Raw genomic sequence first — 7,031 nt, 5'->3', positions numbered from 1 at the left:
AAAGCTCCCGGCTGTAAACATATGTTGTTGTTTAGTGCTTGCCATACACCGGAAGAGATCATATAGCTTCGAAGTGGGCAGCGAAGATAATTGATGACATCTTGAAAACGCCCTCAGCTTCTCTTTTTAAAAACCCGGATCCAGAGAGCTCGTTACGCGGTCTCTCTGCAGCAGTAATGATCTCTCACACATCAGCTGCAAGACCTAAAGTTCTCTCTCTGTCTCCAGACGCACACGCGCACACACGCGTGACACGCGTTCGCAAAAAACAATCTTCCACACTTAAACGAATCCCAATGAGGCGTGTAACTGGCAGTTTGTGCCTGGCTGTGTGCTTGTTAGCGAGACATCGGCTGCTTAAATTGTGTTTTCTCCGCATTACTGTGTGGGAGGAGAACGTGCGTGTGCGTGTGCGTGTGCTCCCTTGAGGGAACGTGTGGCAGTCTTCATACTCGTGTTCTACTCGTGTTATCAGATAACAAAGTGTGTTTATGTTTCAGGTGCATGCTGAAAATGAAACCATTATTAAAAGAATACAGCTGCTGCAAAATGTATGAATAAATCAGCTCCAGCAGACAAGGAGGGGGGCAACGTGCATAACCCCTTTATAAGTATGACAGTATGGATGTCGTTATTCTTCTCTTATCCAAAGCACTTTACAGGACTAAGACGACACACACTTTCAGTGGGAATTAAGTCGTGTCAATGTGAGTGCTTTGCAAAGTTACCGAGGTGCACTCTGTACATGTTTAGTGTGTGTGTGTGTGTGTGTGTGTGTGTGAGACATGCTGCATGAGCTCATGGGTCATTACCCAGTCAGTCAGAGGACACAAGAGGCCATTATCGCAGGGAGTCTGGTCACTAAATGTTTGATAAGCCTCGATAGCAGATGTCCTGTTACTCCTCTTATATATTACAGATGTACACTGAGTGACACAACTGCCGGTTCTAAACTCATAAATCAGTAAAATAATCGACATTATGGTTCACTGTGATGCATGCGTTTCTGCTCGGTGAGGCAAATCGTGTCTGGAAAGAAGAAGAAAAATACTCCGATATAAGTTTGGTGCAGTCTGTAGAGAGGGGTGAGGATGTGTTGGCTCAGCAAAGTCCTGAGAGATGTGGAGCTGGTGAAGATGAGTCACAAAGCCAGCGTTCAGTCTCCCGTACTGCACCACAGTTATAAACTGTAAAGTTGTCCTTATTAGCAAAACATGTAGATAGGATGTATAAAAAAAAATATTTACAAAGATATTAATAATGAGAAGAAGATACATATATATATATATATATATATATATATATATATATATATATATATATATATATGGTACTACATATAAAAAGTATTTTTGCATTGGCCTTGGAGCATTTCACCATGACATTTCCTGTGACTGCATTGTCAGTGTGTTTTTTTTCGGCAACTCGTGTAAATAAATTGAACAGTTCTACGAAACCTTTGGTGCAACTTCAAAGTTCGAGTTCAAGTGTTGTACAAGATCGGAACGGCGGACTCCATACGCATCCATCCACGGAGAGGATGTCATAAAATGTGGCACATCCTGGTGGTTTCTGGGAACTGCATTCTGGTTGGTTGAGAGTCTTCTGGCAGCTTCGGGATTCCATCCAGGATCTCCAGCTTTGGCAAACAGAGGAAAACACTGCACAGAGACCAAAGCAGGATGAGAGAGCACGACAACTTTTACCAAACACGTCCTCGTCTTCTCCTTTTCACTGTCCCTCTCTCCCTGAAGCGTCCGCGTCTCCTCACCGTGCACGGTAGTCCTGAGTGAAGGTCACTGGGTTGCGGGTCATGTTGAGGCGGCGAAGCGGGCTGTTACCCAGAGCGCCCAGCCCCGCCAGGGAGCCGATGGCGTTCTCAGACAGACAAAGGTGCTCCACCTCTGGGAGCTTTGGCAGCTGACGCAGACACACCAGGTGGTTACGGTGCAGGTTTAGCATTCTGCACCTGGCCAAAAGAAGGCTTTTATTTGAGTGGCTATTGATATATATTTTAAAAAAAAAAAATGTATTGGATGAAGGAACAGTAGTGTGGTTCATACCTTGGCAGACGTACAGAACTCAAGTTGGTGAGCGAGTTGTCAACCAGCTGTAGTTTCTCCACGCGGATCAACCGGCGGAGGATCCGCAAGAAATTCTCCAGCTGGAAGGGGTCACCCAAGTCCTGGTAGGACAGATTTAACTCCTAAGAAGAGACAGGTGGTGAAACCGTGAGAGTCACAACTCCAGCCAACTCCCAGCATTCATTCTGTTGTCTTACTCTGCCATATGCCAATTCTCCCTGTCATTCCCGATCCAGCCACGCCGTACTGTTACCTGCAGTAACCGTTTCCATCACCTGGACCTTCACCTCCCACAAACTGGACTGCGTCCCATTTAAGGCGAGCAGTACACTTACTGGCCACTCATCTCTGACTGCCTTTGGGTCCAGTATAAGTTGACCATTACAAACACACGATGTCTCTTGACTTACCAGACAGTTTTCCCAGTTCTCTTGCAGTCGATCCTCCCATCTTTGTCCTTCCTCCTCTCTCCTCCTACTCCTCCGCCCTCTCTCCAAACATATGTCAGCCCCCTCTCTCTGAAACAGCTCCTCTTCTGATGGCCCTTTCACGAAGACATTGTCAAAAAGAAAAAGTCAGTAACAATATTCACGTCATTATTCTGCTTGCGGTTTTCACAGTTATCGTCATTATCTACTAAATGAAACGTACTTGAAATTAAAGCAAAACAAAATGGAAGTGATTCATGAGCTTGAATTGCTTCTTTGTCTGATGCTCAAATCAATTAAATATAAGTGGAAGTTCATTAACTTCCACGTAAAGAAGCTAATGAACTTAATGCGGGTCACTGCAGCGTAAAACAAAATCCCACAATCCAATAAACGGGTCTTTTTACTTTTTAAAAGAGTACATTTTCTAAAGAAATACTCTCAAACGAAGAAGCCACACTGCAGCAGTGCCTGAGTTTGGAAACACTGCGCTCTCTTCTATTATTTCACAGGAAGCTCGTAGATCACATCTCCCTTCCGGCTGTTTCGCTTAATCCAAAGTTACTGCAGCAGACGGAGCACTAAGAGGGACTTCTACTGGGGCTCTGTGTATTTGGGAATATCAAAGGTCACAGTGGTGATTAAAAAACGGATCCAGACCTTCTCTGACCCTGGGGCAGGTCAGCTGGTCACCAGTGACATCACACTGCTCGAGGCGATGCCACGACACAAACCTGAACCGACTGGATGGGAGCTGACGGGGAAAAAGAGCAGAGAGCAAAATGAACGATGTGAGCAACACCGTCAATTGATCCATAAATGTGACACCAGACACCCGTGATCGGGAGAACAGGCCACTAAAACGTAATCTACCACCGTTTCCCATCAGTGCAATATAATTATAATAACAATATATGTGGCTGTTTTTTAAGACCATTAACCAATACTGGTACGCATGTTAACATTTATTACGATATTACTCCTTCAGATTGGCTGATGCTTGACGAGAACCCCTAACGTTTTATCACCTGCCGATGGCAGCCTCCTCCCCTCTCGCCTATAATCTCGTCCCTGGTCTCTCTTTCTTTTGCATATTCGTACGTCGACACATATTTGTGGCCAACACAGATCTTTTTCCGCCACACGGCACGAATAAAAATGCACCCGCCACCTTTCCCACCACATCGGTGAGAAGGTGTCATGTTAAACATTCAAACATGTTTCTTTTGTTCTGGCAATACCAACCTCGTAACAGAGACGTAGTCGCTTTTTAAATAAAATGGACTGAACTCTTCTCCCGACGTGACCTTTTGAACTCCTTGACACTCATCTCGTTCACCTTTACTTGTTCTGTGTAACTCAACTCCTTCCTCTGATACTCTAGACACTGGAATGACCTCGCTCCCCCCTGACCGCCTCTCCTCATTGACTGGACACTCACTAAACAGCCCCAGGTCACCTTTGGAAAGCACAGTAGATAAAATACAAACTTGACAGACTGATGCACTCAGTAACTGGAATAGATTTTTTTTTTTGTGATTATCCAGTCTACTATACAGTTACTTGTATAATTGGAAAGGTATAAATTAAGATGCTATAATTAACATTTAATGGGGAAAAAAATGCTATCTGGTAGTTAAACCAGCTCACTCGTTTATCATTTATTCAACACCTGGTGACGAGATGCACAGGTTCAGTGCTACAACAGAATCATCCATTAAAAATAACCCAAATCCCCCAAAAAGTCACAAGTACATCTTTTTTTTTATTTGACCACAGGTGAAGAACTCTCACATAGAACACAGAGAGGGAGGGTTCAGAAAGAAGCCATTTATCATCTCTCTTTATTCAAATAGTCAAGAGGGTAACAAATCTTTCTGCAGAGCAATCTAGGCGAGAGGCCAGTAACCTCAAGGGGAAAAGGAGAGAGAGAGAGAGCAAAGACTGAGTATATTAAATTCAGAGAGGAGAGGGAGGACAGCTGAAATGGAAGGATTGGAAGATGAAAGGGTGAGGAGAAAACGGGGAGGACCCAGGAGCAGCGTAAGGAGATGAAAGAGGCAGAGTTCCAGGCGTGAAGGGAGGATAAGGAGCACAAATGACTTGAGGACAGCAGCAATGGGCTCTTACTGGGCTGTTGTGTGTGTGCGTGTGTGTGTGAGAGAGAGGGAGAGAGAGAGAGTGCCACTCACAGGTGTAGATACAAGTCCAGAATCAGGACTCTGGTCCACAGAGAGAGGTGTGCGTGTAACCCCGAGGTCAGAGTACTGGGACGAGTGGGATTTAGGGAAACTGCCGCAGAGAGTGTTCACACCTGAGGAACTGAGAGAGAGAGAGAGATAAAGAAAGAAGGACAGGGTGATTCAGGACATTTAACGCATCTTTGTGCAGCTGTCTTTTCGTAACGTAAGCCCTGACCACCGGCCGAGTGGCTAGAGTTACGGGGAACTGGGCCTGACAATGCAGATTAGGACCTGTTGCCATGGCAGCAGCAGACACCTGAGCAGGTGCTATTAGCTAGTTTATGATAGCCGCTGTATGCAGGGGATTGCTGGACACACACACACACGCACACACACGCACGCACACACACACACACACACACACACACAGACACACACACACAAACACACACACGTATCTATCTTCTATACTTGATACTGCTCTTAGAGTAATCACAAGCTTTGCCCCTTTACCACAATATAACAGCTGAACACACACTAATGTCACTTTAAATCTATACGTTAAAGGCAGTGATATTGAATTAAAAACTCTGATAACACACTGCTAAAATGATCAAACGCCACGCTGTCACTGGACATGACGTCACTGCTGGCTCACCTTTCTGACATGTCTTCTGATAGTGAGCTCTGGCCCTCTTTAACGCATCATGAACGGCTCGGTTTAGACTGCAGTTGTTACCCATGGAGCCCACTGGTTGTTGTTGTTGTTGTTGTTGTTGATTGTTGTATTTACCGAGATAAAGTGTCACCGTCCTGTCTGCTGTGGATCAGGAGACTCACTCTGGTGTGGGCCCACTGCTGCTGCTGCTGCTACCGCTGCTGCTGCAGGTGAGACTGATCGCTGAAGCTGCCGGTTGCCGGTTGCCTAGCAACAGTGTTCAGGTGTATCATACCAGAGAGGTTGAACAACCAAGTGAAAGTGTAGCTTTTGAATGAAACGGCGACAGCTCAATTATCTTAAACAAAAGAACTGACATTGTGTTTTGTTTTCCACAAAAAGAGTGTTAACATGTTTTCTTTGTTTCTTTAATTATGTAGCAGGCCCATCTTTGGAGAAAATCTGACCAAGTGGCACACAATAATGTTACAATACGCTGTTATTCTACTCAATTTATCAGAGATGTTGACAGTCTTTCTTACAGTCTCATTCTCCACCTTCTCCTGTTTGTAGTTGTGGGCCTTCTTCTTCTTCTCAATACCGTTACCTTTGTTCACAATACATTTGATTTATTCCATGATACTCTGTAAACATAAAAACATGCTACACTGACTTTCAACATGTGGGAAGGAGGTGATCAGTGATGAGGAAATATGGAAATCCTTCCTCAAGTAACACCACAAGGTTCTCTTCAAAGTCTTGGACTCAAATTGTATAATAAAAAGTACAAAAGTGAGAAGCTGTCCCTTTTTAGAAACACATTGTGATATATGTATGCACTGCAGTGTTGTAGTTTCTCTTTCTGGATGTTTTCGTGTGGAGGAAGAGGGATCTTGATTCAGATTTCCAGTGGCACACAAAGAAGACTTATAAGCCACAGCTTTACCAGCTGATGAAAGTCATTTAGATCTTCACTTCCTTCACCCAAGGCTGTTGTTCCTCACCAATGCAGCTTGTTGTGTTTAAGATATTGCAGCACTGAACTCACACTGTGCGCACCGAGGAGATGAAAAAGCTATTAGATATTTCACAGAAGTAAATGAATACCCCGGGTACTACAGGGGACTGTGGAGATGATTCCCTCCGACACTCTACTAACTCGTGTTTAGCAGAGCGACTGCCTTTGCCGGTTATTTGAAGACTGTGTTATCATTTGCAGTAAACTGCAGTGCATATCTGCGTTTGCTGTTCATTGTCGAAAAAGAATTTCACTTGTTTTGTTCTCTCGCGATCTGTTTCATCTTGTGCGACAGTCATGTCAAACATGATTGGGGTTCTTTAAACATCCGACTGAAGATAAGGATGACGGCTCTCACAAAGCATCAAATTGAATCCATCAAAGCATCTTTTTGTGTTTTCTTTTTGTGGTATTCGTGTTCATCACACAGCACAAATGCTCACATAATGGCAGGGAGCATCTGTTATGGATGTAATTATTAAGGCATATTTTCTGATCAGTGCCACACAGACAACAACCGACAACAGGTGTGTCGGTTAAGACAATTGATTCCTTGATTTATATACATATACAACGTATATAAGTAACCAATACAGTCTCAATACACTGTCATTAATATATTTGCTTAGTAAAATGTGCTTGTCAATAACATTGAACACA

Source organism: Cyclopterus lumpus, chromosome 13 (assembly GCF_009769545.1).
Source record: "Cyclopterus lumpus isolate fCycLum1 chromosome 13, fCycLum1.pri, whole genome shotgun sequence".
Taxonomy (NCBI): domain Eukaryota; kingdom Metazoa; phylum Chordata; class Actinopteri; order Perciformes; family Cyclopteridae; genus Cyclopterus; species Cyclopterus lumpus.
This window is presented reverse-complemented; position numbering follows the sequence as displayed.